Here is a 24,032-nt window from a genome sequence, read left to right as displayed (position 1 = left end):
AAACATCAAGCAACTAGAATCAAGAGATAATCAAAGAGAAAGCATCAAACCTCAAGCTTGAGCATTTCAAGCCTATTTTTCATTCAATATTCATTTTGCTTTCCAGAACACTTATTGTGCTCAATCATATTTATTCTTGAGTGTTCTTTCTTTGTTCTAGAATTGTGCAAACATATTTACCTTGTGAGGTTTTTCTTGTAAGTTTGCAAATTTGTAATCTTCTCTTTGAGAAAAGAGTGTTCTCAAGAATTTGGGTATATTCTTGAGGGAGTTGTAATGTTATCTCTTTGGCCTCAAAAGAAAGAACAAATTAGTGAATTTGTTGGAAAATCCTTAGTGTTGATAGCTAAGGTAGTGGACGTAGACTTTGGTTGATAAAGTCGAACCACTCTAAATCGTTGTGAAATTACTTTCAATTTTCTGCAAAAGCTTCCACAAATTTTTTAATTGCCAATTCACCCTCCTCTTGGCCGATTCCATCAATCGATTAACTTAACACATATTTTGACTGGGTAATCAAAATTGAACATAGTTTTTAGTGCCACAACTATTCAGAGCAAATGAAGGTACGACTTCCTAGTATGGAATTAGTTGATTATGCTCTTGTTTGGTCAGATCAATTGGTGAGTTCCAGGAGAAGAAATGGAGAACGTTCAATCAGTACATGGGACGAAATAAAAACCATCATGCGAAAGAAATTTGTAACAACACATTACCACCGAGACCTTTATCACAAACTCCAAAATCTCAAGCAATAAATTAGGAGTGTTGAATATTATTTCTAGGACATGGAGTTAGCAATAATTAGAGACAATGTGGATGAAGACATAGAAGCAAAAATGGTGAAGTTCTTATCTGGTTTAAATCTTGAAGTTGTTAATCTTGTTGAATTACAACATTATGTAGAGATTGAAGAGATTAAAGATTGAAGAGATTAAATATTGAAAGACAACTTAAAAGGAGGTCAATTAACAGAAGCAACACAATTTCGGCATCCAAATAGAGATCAAAACCCAATAATTTCAAAACTATAACTCTAGTTCAGATTAAAGACAATCCTGAAAGTTCTCGAGCAAAGCAAACTGTAGAATCCAAAAAAGGAAAAAAGAAACAAAACCATATTTCAGACCGATCAAGGGACATCAAATACTCCAAGTGCTTTGGAAAGGGGCACGTTGCTACTCAATGTTTCAACCGAAACACCATGATTCTTTTGGATAATGGAGAGTATTACATATTCTGAAGAATCATTTCCTGAATATGAACGAGAAGAAATCATTGAAGAAGAGCCAGATGAAAAGGAAGTTGTTGGTGGTGGAGAGATTCTTGTCTCGAAGAAGTGCCTTCAATCACAACCAATTCAGGAGGAACTACAAAGAGACAATATGTTTCACACAAGGTACCATGTCAAAGATAAGGTATGCACCATGATTATTGACGGAGGAAGTTGCACAAATGTAGCATGCACTATTATGGTGGATGAGTTAGGCTTGCCAACGTTAAAACATCCAACGCATTACAAACTCCAATGGCTCAATGAAGGAGGTGAGTTGAATGTTATAAAGAAGGTACTAGTTCCATGTTCTATTGGCAAATATAAGGACGAGGTAATTTGTGACGTAGTTCCTATGCCCGCCAGTCACATTTTACTTGGAAGGCCATGAAAATACGATAAAAGAGCCATTCATGATTGCTACACCGACTAGTACTCATTTAATCATGGAGGACGTAAGATCACGTTGGTACCTATGACGCCCAAAGAAGTACAACAAGACCAGATTCATATGAAAAAGAGCGTGGAAGCCCTGTAGAAAAATAAACAACCCGTGAAGACAGAGAATGAACAAACCATAAAGTTAAACTTTTTCATGAAGAGATGTGATGATCCATTGCTGAAAAATGAAAGGATTAAAACTTCAATGAATAATTGTGGTGATTGGAGCAAAAAGACACAACCTTACAAAAAATGTCACAACTCATGCCTTCAAGAGGTAAGTAATCCTTCAACTCAAACTTCACCTCTTTTCATATTTCAAGTGGACTCAAATGAAGGATCACTTCCAAAGGAAATGTATTTTAAAGAATATTTTTCCAAAATGGTACCTGTTGGTAATTATTCCAAAGAAATACCTATTGGAAGTATTTATAAAAATACACCTATTGAGAGCATCCTATCATTCAAAGGACACAACTGTTGGTCAAAAGAGAGGTCTGATTGGGAATAAGTAAATAAGCATTCAAGGAGAAACATGGGAGAACACAACAAAGAAAAACTCAAGCATATCAAAGGCTTCGACTTGAGAACAAATCGCCCTAACGAAGGAGGATGATGTAAGCTCATTTTCACTCTTCATGTCCATCATTTCCTTAATATCCGAGGGAGTTCTCTTAAACTTTATACTTCTTTATTTTCTTTACAATTTATTTATCATTACTCTATTTTTCTATGAACTCATACTTTATCATTATCATGTTCTAACATCATATGATAAGTATTCTTTATTTAGACTATTGATTATAAATGTTCACTTTATCATATTTATCTTTAAATAAATTACAATATCTCACATCTTTATATTACATACTTTACTTAGTTTGTCATTGATTTGCATAAGTTTTGCATTCATTTAAATTGATTTCAATTCATTTATACTATGGCAATATTCTATTATTAATTTCTTTAGCTCATCACATATAATTTCAGCTCATAAGATTTATATATTAGCTCATTAATATCACACCATCTTGTACTTAGCTCATGGTATTTATTTCCTAGCCCATAAGAATTCATTCACACGTGGAAGAATGTAAATCCTTCATTTCCTAGCTCATTAAAAGTTTATTTGGCTCATTGTGTATTCCAACTAGCTCATTGAAATTACATCTATATTCACTCAGCTCACATATTTAATTCTAGCTCATAAGTATGTATACATGCACAACAACCCCTAATTTTATTCATTCCAGCTCATTCCGTGCATTTTACCTTAGTTTATTTATTTGTATAGGTACATCAATGGACATCACACATAATGGTAGCTTGGTGGAGCATTTGGCATTCATTAGAGCTCACAATCAGCTCAAACGGATTCAAGCAGCTCATGGAGTCTTATGGAGAGCTCAATTCATCTGGATGAGTTAACATGTAGCTGAACCTAGGTGGAGGAGTCATTTGAACCTAAATTGCTAAAAGTGACAACAAGAGTAACTGAAAGTAGCTGAAGTTAATACTAAGAAGCTTGGGAAGCCACGGTTGGAAAGTTTGATTACAACCGACCTTACTTGCTTAGCTAGCTTGCATCACTCACCTAAGCGTGGGTGAAGACCATGTCACGCATAAGGCTGCTGCACATTCCATACTACATCACATGTCCAAGGTTGCACCATAAGCATAAAAGAGTACCATGTGCAAGTCATATGACCAACAATCATGTGCCATGCATGTGAATACTCTCTATGCGCGCCAAACATCAAGAGACCTCACTATTCGACCAAGGCACATGTTTCTTCACTTCGGCGCAGATGAAAAGTTTCATGCATTATTCAGCCAATGTTTATGTCTACCTTTTAGCCGAAACATCACCTATGCATTCACATTTATTTAATTCAATAATTATGTATTTTTTTTATAAAAAGAAACAAGGGCTGGCCGAATCACCATGTATCTATTCGGCCATACCTCTTCATTTCTTATAAATAGGTTAGTCAATTTCTTTGTAAACACAACTTTTGATTATTAATTCAAGTGAGATTACTCTCTTTTCTCAAGTCCTTGTGACTTTTTTCAACTTATCAAGTATCTCATACTTGTGGCATCTGTTAACGTATGTGATGTATGCATGGATTGCTTATGCAGGTATCTCATGCATATGTGTAGTACGTGAGGTGGTTAGAAAGATTTGTTTTAGATTTAATAAACTTTCTCTCTCCTCTAACATCATTTCCCACCTTTTACATTTCACTATCATCTGTGTATAAATGGGACTTGTGTTGCTGCTGTAATTGGTATGAGTTTACAAATGAATGAATGAATGTATTTATGATTCCTCTGTTATTTAGTTATTGAGCTATGTTAATAATTTAACATGGTATCATTTGCCAGGACTGGTAGCTTATTATTTTCTCGTGTTCTAATGTGTGTCGTTGTGTACAATGAAGATCTCCTCAATTCAGCATATTCCCAAGAATGATGTGGTTAAGCTTTCTAAGTATACCTATTTACTATGGAAACATCAGGTATCGCTCATTATTTATGGTTATGGCTTGCTTCGGTTCATTTCAGATGACAGACCTCCTTTGGTGGAGTCTAGACATATTGAGGACAATCTGTCGTTCAACCTTTATCAACAACAAGATAAGTTGTTAGCATCATGGTTGCTTACTACTGTCAGTACTGAAGTCTTACCACATCTTAATGGTCTTACTTCTGTTAATTCCATTTGGACTACTATTTCACGATTGTTTGGTGCTCGATCAAGTGCCAAGGTGTTGTCGCTTCGACATAGTCTTCACTCTCAACGTAAAGCTGACCAAATGGTGAATGAATTTCTGGCCAAGGTCAAGTCCATCTGTGATATGTTATGTGTTGCTGGTGATCCAATCATTGAACATGAGCAAGTCAGTGTTATCCTTACTAGATTATCCATGGAGTTTGAATATGTTATTACAATTACATCTCGAGATTATTTGTCTTTAGATATGCTCTCTGAAATGTTACTTGATTGCGAAGCACGTCATAAAGCGTTTCTCACTGAAGGAATTTCAGCCAACTTGGTTTCTAGGCCTACCAGTGAAAATAAGGTGCATGAATCGGATGTTTCTAAGGCCACTATTACTTCAAAATAAGATGGTGCTATGTGAGGTCAATTTAGTGGATGCGATCGAGGTTGGTTTGAGAATTCAAATCGTCCTAAATATCATCTTTGTGGTAAATATGGTCACACAGTGCAAAAAATGCTATAGTCGATTTGATAAAATTTTTACAGGTGTTGTCCCTGACAATCGAAACAATGAAGGGTGGAGGCCATCACAAGTTCCTGCTAGAAATCAGCAGTTACCTTAAAATGCTCATGCGTTCACTCATGCAATGAGTGCTCCTTTTCCTTCAATGAGTGCTTTTTTTCCATCTCCTCCTAGTTTCTATTACTGTAATCCTCATTTTATAATGCCTAGTCCAGGATCTTTGTATCAAGGGGTTCCTTGGTACTCTCCAATGCATGCATATGGTGGTTTGGATTCAGTTAAAAATTCACAAGTGTTTATGACTCCTTCAGCTGCATTTGCCTATACTACTCCATTCCCTCGACCTACTGCATGTCTCCCAGTTTACTCGAGATAATAATGTCTTTATTGAATTCCATCCATTTGAATGTTTTGTGAAGGATGCTAGGACACAGAATGTGTTGTTGAACGGGAAGCTCACGGATGAAGATTTATATTAGCTTTTATCTCCTACTATGAAGAAGGTGCAACTAAATAATGTGTCAAAGTCTTGTGGCTTGTTAGACTTATGCTATAAAAGATTAGGGCATTCATCTGTTAGTATGGTAAAAACAATAATGAAAGCTTGTAATTTTGCTTCTAATGAAAATTCTTTTTCTTCGTTTTGCAATGATTGCTTACAAAGTAAAGCTCACAAACTGACATTTTCTAATTCAGTCACTGAATACACTGCCCCTTTTCAACTAGTAGTTTCTGATGTATGGGGACCAACTCCAATTGTTTCTAGTGATGGATATGCCTACTATATGTCATTCATTGATGTGTACAGTAGATTTACCTGGTTTTACTTGATTAAAAGAAAGTCAGAAGTAATACAATGTTTTCTTAACTTTCACAAAATTATCGAGGTTCAGTTTGAAGTCAAGATTAAAATATTGCAGATTAATGGTGGTGGAGAATATCAGGCTCTAAAAAGATGGTTTCTGACTAATGGAGTTCAACATCGACTCTTTTTTCCAAGAATATCTGAGCAAATGGCAAGGCTGAATGAAAGCATCGCCATGTGGTTGAAATGGGTCTGACACTGCTGTCTCAAGCTTCCTTACCTTTGAAATTTTGGAGTTATGCATTAATCTCAGCTGTGTACCTTATAAATTGATTGCCTACAGGAATGTTACATGGAAAGTCTCTATTTGAGGTTTTGCATTAACAATCTCCTGATTACTCATTGTTAAGGGTGTTTGGTTGTGCATGCTTTCCTTTGGTGAGACCATTTAATCATCACAAGCTTGAATATAGATCTAAGCAGTGTGTTTTTCTTAGATACATTCCATCACACAAAGGATATAGGTGCCTTGATGATGTTAGGAGGATGTTGTTTCGAGGCATGTGATCTTTGATGAAGATAAATTTCCCTATGATGCATGTAAGATGACAGATCAAATTCATGTAAATTCTCATGTTTCAACTTGGGAATTACCCATTGTTTTTGCACCACGAGTTCAAACTCAACAAGGGTGTGCTGATGTTATTTTACCTGCGAATAGTGTGCAAAATAAGGAATGTGATGATAGCCAACTTGTTCATGAAGCAAACAGTCAAGGAGCTACTCAAACAGTGTCAAGTTCTACTGATATTCCAATTGAGATAACTTTGCCACATATAGGTGCGGGAGTTGATTGCACCTCTACCTTAAACACTCACCCAATGCAAACAATGAGTAAGAGTGGTATTTCAAAACCAAAACTCTTTCAAGCCACTGCATGGATTGATGAAGAACCACATAGCATCAAACAACCATTTGCTAGTCCACATTGGAAAGTTGTTGTTCAGGAGGAGTACGAGGCTTTGATGAAAAATAAAACTTGGTCTCTAGTGTCATTACCAGATGACAGAAGGGCAGTAAATTGTAAATGGTTGTTCAGAATCAAGATAAATATAAATGGCTCAATTGCTCGGTATAAAGCAAGATTGGTGACAAAAGGTTTTCTTCAGCAACCAGGTATTGACTTTCCTGAAGTTTTTATCCTGTTGTTAAACCATTAACTGTGCGTGTCATTTTGACATTAGCTTTTTCAAAAGGGTGGCAACTTAGGCATATTGACATCAATAATGTCTTCCTGAATAGAGTGCTTGCAGAAGAAGTCTATATGACTCAGCCTCCTAGTTTTGAGTTTGTTGATGATAAAATGGTTTACAAGTTACATAAGGCTATATATGGTTTAAAATAGGCACCACATGCTTGGTTCGAGAGTTTAAGGAGTTATCTGGAATCAAAAGGATTGGTGGTAGCCAAGTATGATTCTTCTCTTTTTGTTCGAAAAAGGGAGAGTTGTTTGATGTACTTACTTGTATATGTTGATGATATAATTTTTACTGGCAGTAATGCAATTGAAGTACAGGTAGTTATTGACAAGTTGCATGCAAAATTTGACCTAAAAGATATGGGAACTCTCTATTTCTTCTTAAGAATTGAAGTTAATTATGAGTCAGGTGGTGTTGTTTTGAGTCAGCAGAAATATATTCATGAACTGCTGCATCGCAATGGGTTTAAAAGTGAAAATGGCCTTCCTACACCTATGGTTACCAACTGTAAACTTTCAGCTAAGGATAGAAATCCAGTTGAGAAAGTTACTCAATTTCACAGCATTGTTGGAGCCTTATAGTATGTTATGATCACTCGCCCAGATATTGCCTTTATTGTAAATCGTGTGTGTCAATTTTTGCAAGCTCCCCTTGACACTCACTTTCAAGCTGTAAAACGTATCTTAAGATACTTACAAGGAACAATTGACTTTAGTTTACGTTTCTTGTCTTCTTCTCGACTTGCTTTGACAGGTTTTACTGATGCAAGTTAGGGAGAAGATGTTGATGACAGAAGTTCTACATCTGGTTATTGTATTTACTTTGGGGGCAATTTAGTTTCATGGAGCTCTCGAAAAAAACAGGTTATGGCTCGATCAACAGTTGAAGCAGAATATTGAAGTGTTGCATGTGCAGCTGCTGAAATGGTTTGGCTTCAATCTTTTCTAAATGAACTGCATATTGTTTCTCATGGTAGACCTACTCTATGGTGTGACAACTCAAGTAAAGTTGCAGTTTGTGCTAATCCTGTTTTGCACTCTAAGTTCAAACATGTGGAACTTGATCTCTTTTTTGTACGAGAGATGATTGCAGCAGGGAAGTTACAAGTTCATGAGGTTCATGCATATGAACAAGTTGCAAACATTCTAACAAAGCCTTTGTTTGCTTCTTTGTTTATGAAGCATAGACAGAAGTTGTTGATTGTGCAAATTAAATGTGTAGGTTGAAAGTTTGGAGGTTTGCAGCTGCAAGGGGAATGTTATTTTCTATGCAGAGTTTAAAAAGGAAACTTGCAGAGTGAAGTAGTAAGGGGAATATTAGCGTATGTGATGTATGCATGGATCGCTTATGCATGGATCACTTATGCATGTATCTCATGCATGTGTGAAGTACGTGAGGTGGTTAGAAAGATTTGTTTTAGATTTAACAAACTTTCTCTCTCCTCTAACGTCATTTCCCACCTTTTACATTTCTCTATTATCTTTGTGTATAAATGAGACTTGTGTTGTTGCTGTAATTGGTATGAGTTTACAAATGAATGAAAGAATGTATTCATGATTCCTTTGTTCTTTAGTTACTGAGCTATGTTAATACTTTAACAGTATCAACCTTTCCTTCCATTTGATACTTATGGTTCCTAGATTGCTATCTAGTGGGTCAAAGTCCTTACTACCATCCCTTATAACGACTGATAAGAATCGGGTCTTTGCTCATCTATAGCATTGGTTTATTCTTAGTCTTATAATATACTATCACCTTAACCTACTTCTTTCATAAACCATCACCTTCCCATTTCTTAATCAACTTCCATTTGCATTCGAACAAAACAACCCACCCTTCTTCACCTACATCAACTACGAAGTCATTCTTTTGAAGTCATTCACTTACATTTGCAGGTTTTTTGCTTCCTTCCTAGATCCACAATCAAAAGGGTACAACACCCATACATCCTGAATATTATCTTTTACAATGAGGGAAGTGTCACGGGTTTTAAAGCGTTTAACTTCCTTAGGATTGTGTGAGAGAGAAAATGTCCAAAAGATGGGATAGAGGAGTATGATCAATATTCATTAGAGGCCATGATATATATATATATATATATATATATATATATATATATATATATATATATATATATATATATTGTTGAGAAATTTTGATATTGGATGATAAACATGAATAATCTATGTTTTAGAATGAAAAACAAATCAAAATTTAGGCTACAAATCACACAATCGCCGATTTGATTTTGTAATTACTTACCTTTGTCCGATTAGTTTTATTTGAATGATATGAAAATCGTAAGTTTAACGTTAATCAGAATGTTTTCTTTTGATTTCTTTACATATCACATATAATCTCTTATCTATAGAATGTATTGATATGATTGATTTATTTTCTTAAATAAGGGATTGTGTAGATATGTTTTAATCTTAGTTGTCGGTGTAAATGATATGGATCATTGAAGAGGTTCAACTAAAAATATAGACATTCTTCATCTCATTGAAGATACATTGAAAACAATGGAATTCATTTTTTTACTTCTAAATAATAAAAGAAAGTATTTGCTTTATATTTGTCCTACTATTTTCTTTGCCTTTTGTTTATCTCTCGGTATGGATTTTAGAATCTCTAGTCTAAATCGTGAAGTACGTCGGTAAGATGATCAAGAAGTAGGTCGTCCAAGCATATCCAGTTTGAATCAGGTTATCCCGAGCTCAAGATAGTTTTCTCACGCCACTCTACTTTGATTTACAATTTTTCAGTGGTTTTCAATAGCTTGATTATCTTTTGTGGTTCATTTGCCAATGCAATCAGATCTATTTGTATCTACCTTTTGTTCGAGTTTATTTGGTTAGGTTTTTGATCTTATTATATATTTAATTTATGATTGTGGTTGTAAACCTTCATTGTAATTTGGATATTTTTAATTGTCAAGCTCGACTTAAACTTGAAATAAAAAAGTAAAGTTCGACCCGAGCTCCGAAAAACTTGAGCTCGAAACATTCTCAAACTTAACTCGATTAAAGTTCTAACTCAAACTCAAAAATGAACCTTAAGTATATAAAAATCTTATATTACATTTAAAAAAACAACATATAGATGTTAATGTTAATAATAATTTAATTTTAAAAATTAAAATTTAACATATTATTTTTTTGAGTTGCTTACAAGTATTTCCAGTCGAATATCAAGTAGCTTGCTTCGACTTGTTAAGAATTGAAATTAAGTCCACTCAAATTGAGTTTTAATTGAATCAAACTCGAATAACTTATTATTTGTATAGTATTATTTACAATCTTAATCAACAGTGTATCGTAGTCCATTGCAACAAACAAATGACACTGAACGAATTCAAAACCAGGCTCTGCCATTTTAACACTCGTAATAACGATCTCAGCCAAGAAGAGGTGAAAGACACCTTGCGATGTCTAAATACAATCCCAAAAAAATCTCTTAACACATTAAACGATGTATCTATTCCAATAGAAAAATTCAAAGGAAAAGAAAAAGAAAGGGGTTTGAAATTTTCTAAAGATAAGGATTGAAGGTGTTGTTCGCAAGATAGGAGACCAGAATAGAGACAGTAAATCTTGGATAGACATATAAAGCACCCCAGAAGTTAGTGTTTTAGTTCACTGTATTTTGAATTAAATGCCTTAGGGGGTTTGACTGGTCCTCTTTTGCAGGCACTGATCCATGAGAACCCACCACTTGTCAAAACCCCATTTGGCTGTTTTGATTTAAATTTTGAGTCATGTGAATGACAACCATGTCCATTTATGAGTAAAACTTCAAATCAAATCTTTTAAAAAGCAGAGAATTTCCCCCCTTCCTCCATGCTACTCACACCTACCATTGCTCTACATGATCTTTGAAACTATTCCTTTTTATGTCTTTTCCCCAAGTTTTAAATAAATAAAAGCCTATAAAACATGTGTTCCCTTTGCCCACACCCTACACCCTACACCCAACCAAACAGTTCATTGTTTAATTACATACTTCAAATCCATGTATTTGTTCTTATGTTAATGTCAATAGGTAAAGGAAAATGAGGCCAGAAAAAGGGTCGGTTAAAGAATTCATCAATTTCAATTATAAAAAAGAATTTTAATCTCTCCAGAAATTTGATTTCAAGCAACGGTGACTATAAGATGCGTGTACGTTGTTAATAAGTTAATTTTTTTAATAATTATTATCTTATACTCATTCTAAACTATTAAAAAAATAACCAGTTCGATGTAATTGGTTCATATAGCTCATTTTTAAGGTGATATTTAACAAATTTAAAATTCGAATCTGATAAGTAAGAGGTGCATTTCTAACACATCTCATGGCAATGTACTTGGAAACTTTAGATTTCTTTTCTCAAGTGAACTTTGAATGTCACAGCTGAGAAAAGGTCGGAAGAAGTGATATACAAAAAAAAAAAAAAAAGTGGAGGAGAAGGGTGACAGCAAGACGAAGAAGATAATATATATATATATATATATACTGGATGACTCATGAGTGTAGTTGTCATCTGATTTTGTAGTGCAGAGACAAAGGACCTTAATGTTAGGAGGGGATAGAGGTCTGCACGTGACCACGTGATCTCCTACCACTATTATACACCATACAACAACTAGGTGGAAATTTGGATTTAGGACATTTGTGAACTTCCCCTTATTACTATACAACTTGCTTATTTAAAGTGCAACCAGTTGGGATTCTAAACTTTAGAACGTTAAGGCTAATCACCAATAATACCCACAAGAAATGCGAAAAAATAACGTTTCATTTTATGATAAAAGAAACTCTTAATGTTTAATTAAATAGTTATTTAGTTTTTATTTTTCTTTTGAATAATTTTAACCTCTAACGTTTCATTTTAAGGGAAAAAAATATCCTATTGATTGTTTGTTGACCAACAATTTTCGTCCACAAATGTGTCTTTTGATCCAAAATAAAATAAATATTAGGGGCCAAAATACTTTGAAAAAAAAGAATAAGTTAAATTTGAATCGAGTTATAAAATAGAACACAAATAATTCAAAATTTATAGTAATTAGTGGATTGATTTTAAAATTTGAGTTGAGTCTCTCGACTTTGTATAATATATGTATATCACATATGAAAAACTATGAAGAAATATATATATTGTACATGGTTATAGAAAATTGTTTAAATTGAAATTAAATAGTATCATAATATTATAAATATTTACAATTAAATTTAAATATAAACTCAAACAACTCGATTCAACTCGAATTTTATAAGCACGACTCAACTTCAAAAAATTTTAAATCAAATTTGAATTATAAAATAAGATTCGTCAACTCGAATTACTCAAAAAAATTTAACTCGACTCGATCAAGAACTCACTATTAACTAAAATCCTAAACGTATAATTGAGGAGATAATTAGTCACAAAGGGTACCTGTCATAACCATTTTTTAGGTTGGAACAATTGTTTATTATTTTAAAAACAGTTATGACTTTAATTTGGAAAAATTGGGTGATTTGGAATTAATTTGGATTAAATTAGATAGAGTCTCCATTGACCTTTGACTTAGGTAGGTCGAATACCTAAAAACGTCTTTTAAAATAATTTCAAGAAAAATTATTTTTAAAGACAAAATTGGTCTGCATTACCAGAGGTTCATTTTAAAGGGTTCGAGAGTCGATTACGCGTGGGGAAGGATTAACACCCCACATGGCCCAAAATTGGTACTGTGTCGCTCACATATCTTAGTAAAAGATGGAAATTATGAATTCGCATCGACAATTAAAATATGATCTATTTATCGAAATTAATTTGATATCCTTCAGATTGATTAATTAAAGAAAATTCTTTAACTTGAAAAGAAATCTCGATGTTAGAAATCCTCAGTCGGGAAAACTAATTCGTCTATTTCTTATCTTTAAAGAATATTCTTTCCTCATTTATATAAAAAAACGCAATTGAATATAAATGTAAAAAACATTTTCACATTGAATAAAATAGATAATTATTTAGAAACATTCACTACATTATTTGACTTAAAATAAAATAAATTAATAATTAAAAAATGTAATTAATTTTATTTCAAGTTCATATTTGTTCAAATGTCGTATCAGATTACACCACTTCGATCAAGCGATGCTTTCCACACCCATTCTACAAATCGTTGTTCTTGAAAAACATTCGAATATAATGAAATATTAACAAGCATTAATATCGAATATAAGAAAAGATATTGACTAATATTTAAATAAGATTAATGAATAGATAAATAAAAGTATAATAATGAAAGTAAAACAACACAAATAAAAATACATAAATAATTTGAACATATGGACACACTCTTCAGATAAAAATAAAGCATATAAGATATACTTAATATATTATAAAGTAACATGTAAGACGTAAATACAAAAGTATATAAGGTAACATATATAAAAAAGGATTCATCATGTGCAGTGCTCTATTGTTAACAAAAATAAAAAAAATAAAAAAAGTATTGACAAATATATCATTAATATATGGAGGTAAGAAACAAATCTAATATATATATAATTGCGTTAATTACTGTCAATATAAAAAGCAAATGTCAAAGGTAATATGTAAATACCAATATAAATACATTAGGTAGTAAATGGTAAGTACTGAATAAAAAGAAATATATAAAAAAACGTAATATGCTCCCATCAAAAGGCAAGAATAAAATAATATAGTTGACTAAACCAAATAAAAAATTAAAAGGTAGAGAAAATATAAACAAGCCATAATAGCATGCAGGACTAAAATATAAAAAGGTAAATGTAATACCTAAAACATAAACTTTAAAATATATTTGACAACTTGAACAAAATGGTTAAAATGAAACAATAAAACTTATGATGCTTAATCATGAATAAGTTAAAAATATAGTAGCCCACATGTAGATATAAACATAAACATATTTAATAAAATGAAACATGACTAAAATAGAAAATAAATAAATCAGGAGCTCAAAGTAAAAATTATTGGAAATTCATTGGTGGCTGAAATGAATTAATACAAAGCTGCAAAGGACCTATAGTGTAATTCGACCATATGCCAAAACACGTTGAGCCCCCCAGCAAACTACGCCGTTTTGTGGTTAAAATATAAGCCCAACAACAGGCTTTGTCTCCACTTACCCTTTTCATTTGTTTCATTCTCTCATTTCGTGAAAGGGAGAAAAAATGAGAGAGTTCTTAGAGAACTCGCAAATACAGGTGGACAACCGCCTCATCGGCAACCCTTGGTCGGCGGCGCCGTCGTATGCCGGCGTCGGAGATTATAGAAAAAAGGCACAGTTGACACGTTCCTTTGCCCCAGTTATAGATCCGAGCTTCTTTTAACCAAAAGGAGTCCCGATAAGCGTAGATCTAAGGGAAAACTTCTCAATTTACTTGGCTCCGATGAACCCACAACTCAGGTATGTCTCTCATTTTCTATTTTTTTCACTATGATTTCTAAAATAGGTTTGAATCTCTCTTTTTTTCCTTTTTTCTCATTCGTTCGAGAGCCCCTACATCGAATCTTTCATCCTTTGGTTGCCTCTATTTTTTTCTGATCGAGCCCCATCCTTCTCTCTTCGAATCTGTCTTCGCTTTATGGTTGCGTATCATTGCTTGGTGGTGGATTAAGTTTAGGGTAGGTGAAAGATTAGGTAAAATCTCGTAATTTTCAGGATTATGTGTCGGTTTAGTGGGATTTTCTTTTGACTTTGGTTTGTGGGATTTTCGGTGGACTGTTCGCATATGATAACGACGATGGCGGCTTGGCGGCTCGGCGGTGACTCGGCTTTAACGGCTCGGAAGTGATCTGGAGAAGTAGAAGAAATAATATGCGGCGGTAATTGGATAAGGGTTTAAAAACCCTAAATAGCTCATAATCTAGACCATTAATTTGGGTCCAAATCTAATAGTTGGTGAGAGGGTTGGCTAGGAAACCCTAATCAGGTTCAGACATTGGTTGAACCGGGTCGGATCTCCTTTGGGTTGGGTCCTGGTCTGTTGTAATCTGCTTTGGGTTGCTGAGCTCTCTTATAGTAGATTGGGTTAATACACTTGGGCTCAGAGATTTATCTTGTTGGGCTTCGAGTTTGCAATGATTTGGTCCTGTAAAATGTAATTAAAATAAATAATTAATAATAATAGTAGTAGTAATAATAATAATATTCGACCCGGACAAAAAAGGGTGTCTACAGCTGCCCCTCTTTGCACATTTTTGTGTTAACAAGAATAGGGCAAAGACGAAAAAGATAACTAGTTTTTGTCCAGTTTTCTTTTTTTGTTTTGGAGACTTGATATGTTTGATTTTGGGGACGACACTGCTCATACGTGATGTAGAGTTCGGGTCGTCTAAGGGTGACAAAATTCCTACATAACGAGGAGATCTAGTCAGGGGATGACACTGCTCATACGTGATGAAGAGTTCTTGGCCATCTTTAGGAAGGGTGATAACACGACTCATACGTGATGAAGAGTTCTGGTTATCAAGGATTGACACAGTTCCTACGTGATGAAGAGATCTGGTCAGGTGATGACACAGCTCATACGTGATGAAGATTGCTTGTTCCTGCTGGTGGAGGAAATGCCTTCAGAAGATTTGATCATTTATATCAAGATGTTAAATCCCCAATGATGCCTTAATATTCGATGTTGAATCTCCAAAAATACCCCAATATTTGCTATTGAATCTTCAAAGATGCCCTCATTGCTCATCATTGCTTGCTTCAACGCTGATTCTAAGCATGAGCTTTGTGTCTGAGAGACACATGTCATTTACCAAGATCCACTCTAGAGAGATTGTCTTGTTTGAAAAGTGTTTTCTTCTCCTTTTATTTTCAAGATCTGAAAATATTAATTAGAAGAGTTTTAAAAAATGTTTAATCAAAGATTTTGAAAATATTTCTCCTTTCTAGGTTTTACAATTGACAAATCATAAAACAGGAATTCATTGGATATCAAAGAATTAAGTACACTGTTAATCCTTCAATAAATTATAGCTATTTGAAAAATGTCAAGATCAAAGCTATCTTTGGGAAATGGTTAGGTTAGGAAAGGGTAAAATATCTCAGGTTATTGTGTTTGGTCAAAGTTTTGACATTCTTGTTTATTTGATGCTCACTGATTTGATAGGGTAGCTTGTATGCTCCTCTACTGGAAATGTTCTCCGATTCCCAGCTCTCATGATCACATTCGGTTTGTGCGATGCCTTATCAAGGAATTTGTGCAATCGCTTTAGCTACACAATTTTTATATTCGAGCCGCCTTTTCAAGTTTTCAACTCAAATCCTCATTTGGTTTCAAAACATTATTCAAAATTTATGCCTTGAACCCCCTTTGTTATTTTTCTCTATCATGCATTAAAGATTTTAGAAAACCTTTTGCAAATAAATATTAATCCTGATGGGCGGGATAAAATCTGAAGATAGTCTATTCTGTTCAGAAATCCATGTATGATTAGAAGGGACTTTTAATGCATGTAATGTAGACCATGGTTCACAGTTATGAAAGAAAATGATAAATAGGTCCAAACAAGTGTTTCAGGGTATTGAACCAAAGATCAATTCCTTCTGATGCTTTCAATCCTATCTTGCTCAATTTGAATATGCTCATATGTCTCTCTCTCTTGATGCTCTCTAGATGCTCCATGATCTTCGAGTGAAGTGATTCTGGAATAATTGTGCATGATCAATTTTATTGTTTGAAATTTGATGCGCCATTTGACTCGAGTCTTGTCCATTTTTCTTTGCTTCTTCTTTTTGTTTTTCTTCAAGAGTAATATTGCTTGGCTGAATCAGAATTCACAGGATTAAGCAAATATTCTCCATATATTTCAGTCAAAACTAAAGTTCCTCATGAGAATGCCTTTTTTACAACATAAGGACATTCCCAGTTTGGCATCCATTTCTCACGAAAGTCTTTTTTGCATAGGGAAGATCTTTTTCAGTACTAAATCACCTTCATGAAATTCTCGAGGTCTGACTTTCTTGTCATAAGCTTTCATCATCCTTTTCTGGTACATTTGGCCATGGAAAATAGCTTTTAGTCTTTTCTCTTCAATCAAATTCAATTGATCAAATTTCATTTGTACCCAATCAGCCTCATCAAGTTTCAATTCCATCAATACTCTCAAAGAAGGAATTTCTACTTTAACAGGTAAAACTGCTTCTATACCATATACCAAAGAAAACAGTGTTGCCCCAATAGATGTTCGAACGAGTGTGTGATAAGCAAGCAGTGCAAAAGGTAATTTCTCATGTCAGTCTCTATATGTTTCAGTTGCTTTTGTGATGATCTTCTTGATGTTTTTATTCGATGCCTCTACTGCCCCATTTATTTTTTGGCGATAAAGAGCTGAATTGTGATGTTTGATCTTCAACTCTGTGTAGACTTCCTTCATAAAATCATTGTTAAGATTCAACACATTATCTTTAATGATCCCTTCTGGTATTTCATATCTGCAAATGATTTCTCTTTTTAAGAATCTACAAACTGCTCCTTTTGTGACATTAGCATATGAGGCAGCTTCAACCCATTTGGTGAAGTAGTCAACGGCCACTATAATAAAACGATATCCATTTGAAGCCTTCGGTGAAATTGCTCCAATAACATCGATGCCTCATATTGAAAATGACCAAGGTGCATTCATTACATGAAGTGGTGAAGGAGGAACATGTATTTAGTTATCATAGATCTGGAATTTATGACATCTTCGAGCAAATCTGATGCAATCTCCTTCTATAGTAAACCAGTAATATCCAAATCTCATGATCTGTCTAACCATTGTGAATCCATTTGCATGTGTTCCATAAACCCCTTCATGGACTTCTTCAAATCTTTTCTTGGACTCAATTCTATTCACACATCTCAAAAGAACCTGATCTTTGCTTTTTTTGTACAAAATGTCTCCATAGAGAACATACTCCATTGCCAATATTCTCAAAGTTCATTTATCATTCTCAGTTGCCTCAGTTAGATAAGCTCGATACTTCACATACTGGAGAATATCGTAATACCAAGGGAAACCTTCTTCCTCAATATTGCAACAATGAGCTGGCATTTATCTTATACTTATTCGAATAGGCATCATTCGAGATTGATCATCAGCCTTAAACATGGCTGCTAGTAAAAGGATAATGATCTCCTTCTGGTGAAACTAGTATTGCCCCAATTCCATGTCCCACAACATTCGAGGCACCATCAAAGTTCATACAAATATACTCATTAAGTCCTCATTTGGAAAATCAAATTTTACTGGCTCATAGTCTTCTAATGTTCTGCTTGCCAGGAAATTAGCAATAACACCTCCTTTTATTGCTTATAGACTATGTCAAATTCAGAAAACAACATTTGCCATCTTGCCATTCTTCCGGTTAAAGCAGTTGACCATCAAATATTTTAATGGATCCAGTCTTGATATTAATCAGGTTGTGTGATACAACAAATATTATCTCAGTCCTTTAGTAGTCCATACTAAGGCACAACACATCTTTTCGATCGAGGAATATCGAGTCTCACACTCAGTGAATTTCTTACTGAGATAGTAAATAACTCTTTCTCTTCTTTCAGTTTCATCATGATATGCCAATACACATCTCATTGACTTCTCAAAGACAGTCAAGTACATGATCAATAGTTTGTTTGGGACTGATGGCATTAAGACTGGGACATTAGTCAAATAACTCTTAATTTTGTCAAAACATTCTTGGCAACTATCATCCCATTCTCCTGGGTTTTGCTTTCTCAATAATCGGAAGACTAGATCACACTTCTCAGTCAATTGAGATGAGTCTGGCAATATAATTTAACCTCCCCAGAAATCCTCGTACTTCTTTTTGCGTTCTAAGGGTTAGTAATTCCAAGTTTACTTTGATTTTATCAGGATCAATCTCTATCCCATTTTTACTAACTACAAATCCCAATAAATTCCCTGAAGTAGCTCCAAAAGTGCACTTGGCTGGATTAAGTTTGAGCTGGTATTTTCTCGATCTTAAAAAAATAGCTTCCTTAGGACCTTCACATGTTCTTCTTTGGTTTATGATTTGACAATCATATCAACCATGTATACTTCTATTTCTTTATGCATTAAGTCGTGGAACAAAGTAAACATGGCTCTTTGATATGTTGCCATGGTATTATTGAGTCCAAATAGCATTACCTTGTAACAAAAGGTGCCCAATATTGTCACAAATGTTGTCTTTTCCCTATCTTCAGGGTTCATTTTGATTTGATTGTACCTTGAAAACCATCCATGAAGGAGAAAAGAGCATGACCAGCTGTATTGTCAACCAATGTGTCAATATGTGGCAGTGGAAAATTATCTTTGGGACTTGCTCGGTTGAGATCCCGGTAGTCTACAGCCATCCAAACTTGGCATTTGTTTCACCTTTCGGTATCTACTCTGGATTGATGTCTTCACTCATGTGAGCAGATTTCTTCTACCTTACCCCCTAGTGTGGAGGGTGATCCTTGGTTAGGGTTGAATCAGAAGAAAATATACTATAGGCTCAAAAGGGGACAACAAGGGATATATATATATACATATATGGATAAATGAAACAAAGTCGTTCATCATCTCATAAACAAAAGTCCTAGCAGAAGAGGTATCCCAGGGGGATAGATTTTCAGGATTAATTATATTCACATGAAAAAAATATAATTAATGCATGATAGAATTATTTCGAAGTAATTCTCATTTTCTGCTTATTGTTCCCTGCATGTCTCAATTGTTTAGGCTCAACTTCATAAAATTGATGCCAGATGCCCCATCTTGTATCTTCTGGTAGAAAGGTTCATGCTCAAGTGAACATCTTATACTCAATGTCCTAGGTTTTATTGGTACAAAATGTTGGGTTTACGTCTAAAAAGACGATGGTGTGGCTTTATTGACTCAAATATATCGATATGACTCTTTGTATCTCCATGAATTATTCTGTGTCAAAAAATCAAGGGATTTTTTTAATTTTAGACAGGATAAGAAAGATCTGATCTTGTCAAATGTCAAAAATCTATAATTCTTGAAGAATTAAAAGAATTCTTAATTCATTCGATATTCGAAGAACTAAAGATTAAAATTTGATCAATTATTCAACCTTAGAAGGCATCATAAGTTCAGTCGTTTAAAAGATTAAACAAGTATAAAAGACAGAACAAAAACGTGTTCAAACAAAACAATGCTCTCGATGAAAATGGTATATGCAATGCCCCCATTCTTATTTGATTATCCATGCCCTTAAATCTATCAGGTTCTGGATCTTGCGCTTCAGTTCCTTACAGTTCTCAGAGGAATGCCTGGACCTTCCTATATGGTAGTTGTACACGAGATCAACATCATAGCCCTCGAGATATGATGACTCTTTTCTCAGATCATTCTGGAAGGCTCAGTCCTACAACCAGCTGAATAACCTCTAACTGTACTAATTTTAGCTTTTTGTTTTCATGTAGTGTCACGTGGTTAGGACCACTTCATAGAATTCTCCATGAATTAGCTCCCTGTTCTTTTATGAAAATGCTTAAAAATGAAATGCAGATGCAAAATGCAAATATGCAAATGCATATGCAAAAATATTGATCCCAACGATGGATATCAAGAATAATTTTCACCAGTGATAAAAGCTTTCACATTACAAGACAGTCCACTTTACAAACATGCCTTCGCTTAGATGGTTGAGTCTAAAGTAGACCACTGTTTTGTTTTAGATCATTTTTTTTTAAAATGATAACCATGGAAATCGGATCTCACATGCTATCTCAGCAGGGTGCTATTATCAAATGAATGACTGTCATTGAAGAAATGGCCGGTATGGATGTCCTTTATAGTGATAAGATGGGAACATTAACTCTTAACAAACTGAGTGTTGATAGAAACTTGATTGAGGCATTTGCAAAGGATGTCGACAAGGAGCATGTTGTCTTGCTTGTAGCAATAGCCTCTAAATTTGAAAATCAAGATGCCATTGATGCTGTCATTGTTGGAATTCTTGATTGATTCAAATGGTAACTGGCACCAAGCAAGCAAAGGTGCTCTTGAACAGATCTTAACCCTTTTCAATGTAAAAGAATATGTTAAGAAGAATGTTCATTCTATCATAGATAAGTTTGCATATTGTGGACTTCGGTCATTTGGTGTTGCAAAACAACATGTTCCAAAAAAACAAAAGAAGGTGCTGGTACTCATTGGCAATTTATTGGTTTGTTGCCTCTGTTTGATCCTTCAAGGCATGACAGTGCAGAGACCATTCATAGAGCTCTTAATCTTGGTGTCAATGTCAAGATGATTATATGTGATAAACTTGCCATTGCAAAGAAGACTGGCCGACAACTTGGAATGAGAACAAACATGTATCTATCTGCTTCTTTGCTTAGTCAAGACAATGATGCAAGCATAGGTGCCCTCCCCATGGAAGAGTTGATTAAGAAGGCAGATGGGATTTCCGGCGTCTTTCCGGAACACAAATACAAAATTGTGAAGAAGTTGTAAGAGAGGAAGCACATTTGTAGAATGACTGGAGATGGTGTTAATGATGCTTCTGCTTTGAAGAATATTGATATTGGTATCGTTGTGGCCAATGTTATTGATGTGGTACGGAGCACTTCAGATATTGTCTTTACAGAACCTGATCTAAGCATTATTATCAGTGCGATGTTAACTAACAGAGCCATTTTCCAGATGATGAATAATTGCACTATCTCTGCAGTCTCAATCACTATATGTATTATGTTTGAGTTGTGTTTATTGCTCTCATATGGAAGTTTGATTTTTCACCATTTATGGTTCTGATCATTTTCATTCTAAACGATAGAACCATCATGACAATCTCAAAGGACAGAGTAAAGCCGTCTCTCTTGCCTGATGCTAAAAACTGAAAGAAATATTTGTCATCGGAATTATGCTTGGAAGCTACTGGCATTGATGACTATCATTTTCTTCTAGGTTATGCATGATATCGACTTCTTCTCAGACAAATTTGGTGTAAGGTCTCTAAGGGACAGGGAGGATCAAATGATGGGTGCTTTATATTTACATGTAAGCATTGTGAGCCAGGCTCTAATTTTTGTGAATGGATCACGTAACTAGTCTTATGTTGAGCGTCCCGAACTGCTACTGGTTATTGCCTTTGTTATTGCACAGTTTGTTGCTACTTTGATTATTGTATATGCAAACTGGGGATTTATAAGGATTCAAGGAATGGGATGGGGTGAGCCACTTTGCAGTGTTGTTTTCTATATCCCACTTGATCTAATGAAGTTTGTCATTTGCTACATCTTAAGTGGATGTCAATGCATCGCTCCTAACGGTTAGTTGATCGTAAATAATAATCTACCGTTAAGTTATTCCTTGGATCAATGAATCATTATTTCAGTCTCGAATGTTGCATGATCGTCAAGCCCACTGCTTCATCTCAGATATTTATATTTGGAACTGATGCCTCGGCGGTGCTGAAGTCAGTGTGTCACCTTTTATTACTAGTGCTGACATGATTGTAGAGAAAACTCTACTGTTGGATTACTCCTCGAATAAGTGTATCGTCACTTCAGTCTCGACTGCGGCATGATCTTCGAACAAGTCTCATTTTGTGCTCTTAACTTCTCTTACCCCTCATCGCATGTCTGTGTACATGACCACTTGATTGAAGTTTTTTATCTCTTCTTGTGAAAATTTTCTCATGATTATCCCCTTGCGGATAAATATTTTTCGCATTATGTCATGTTGATGCAATACAATGCAAAGAAGGATGAAAAAATGACACAATCAAAAGAAATAAAATAAGTTAGTGTGCACAAACAAAAGAAAAAAAATTAGTTAGTACAGGTGAAACAATCGATACAAATAAATGTTATTCAAAGATGAATATAACACCTACCCTGTCATGATATCTACCCGAACATACTTTAATTAAATAACACTCCTACCCAGACATGTTATCTACCCGAAATAATTATTTCAAGAAAATACTCCTAACCGCATGATATCTAGTTAGTATACTGTTATTTAACATAAATTAAAGCAAAAAGGAAAGGTTCAGAAACGCTCCTCCTTTGTGTATACTTAGTTTGGGTACCTACTGATGGACAGATGATCCGTATGACTATATCTAGAGTGATCGTTCTATGGTTTTCTATATGCATGGTTTCGGCTCTATCGGGAAAAAATGTACTTGAATTGTCCATGATGTCAGTGCCCCATTGGGCTGCCAAACCCTCGATCCTCACCCATTACAGGTTTCGAGTGGAACGAGTTCAATTCGAGAGGATTCACTACCTAATACTCATACGAGGAAAAAATCCCTACGAAGATATAAAGTATGTATCCCGTGGGTTATTTGCTAAAACTCATACGAAGAATAAATTCTTACGAGAGTAAAGCATTCACCCAACTTACTTGGATCAAAGCTCATGCCTAGAGCTCATGTTATGCAAATGCACGTGAAGTGTGTAAGGAGGAGTGTACCTACCTTTGACTAAAAAAAACAGATACGGAAAAACTCAACAAACTTGGACTAAGCTGCAAGTAAAAATTCAAATGTTAGCATGACAATTAAAAATGAAGCAATTAAAAACTTCAATAAAAGGATCATAAGTTAACTAAAGACTCAACTCATAATTTCCACCACAACGACAATGGGTAAACGACTTACAGCCTGACTCTCTAAAAAAAAGTCGTCCCCAGCAGAGTCGTCAAGCTGTCATAACCATTTTTTAGGGTGGAACAATTGTTTATTATTTTAAAAACAGTTATGACTTTAATTTGGAAAAATTGGGTGATTTGGAATTAATTTGGATTAAATTAGATAGAGTCTCCATTGACCTTTGACTTAGGTAGGTCGAATACCTAAAAACGTCTTTTAAAATAATTTCAAGAAAAATTATTTTTAAAGACAAAATTGGTCTGCATTACCAGAGGTTCATTTTAAAGGGTTCGAGAGTCGATTACGCGTGGGGAAGGATTAACACCCCACATGGCCCAAAATTGGTACTGTGTCGCTCACATATCTTAGTAAAAGATG

At 34.5% G+C, this 24,032-nt stretch overlaps 1 pseudogene; it reads left to right on the top strand.

Moving 5' to 3' along the window:
- Window positions 1–20,740: 20,740 nt before the first annotated feature.
- On the top strand, window positions 20,741–22,110 carry LOC120196525 (annotated as a pseudogene).
- Window positions 22,111–24,032: the final 1,922 nt, after the last annotated feature.

This window comes from Hibiscus syriacus, unplaced genomic scaffold (genome assembly GCF_006381635.1).
Source record: "Hibiscus syriacus cultivar Baekdansim isolate YM2019G1 unplaced genomic scaffold, ASM638163v2 tig00117034_pilon, whole genome shotgun sequence".
NCBI lineage: Eukaryota > Viridiplantae > Streptophyta > Magnoliopsida > Malvales > Malvaceae > Hibiscus > Hibiscus syriacus.
Note: the sequence above shows the minus strand (reverse complement) of the source record. Positions and strands in the feature narration are given on the sequence as shown.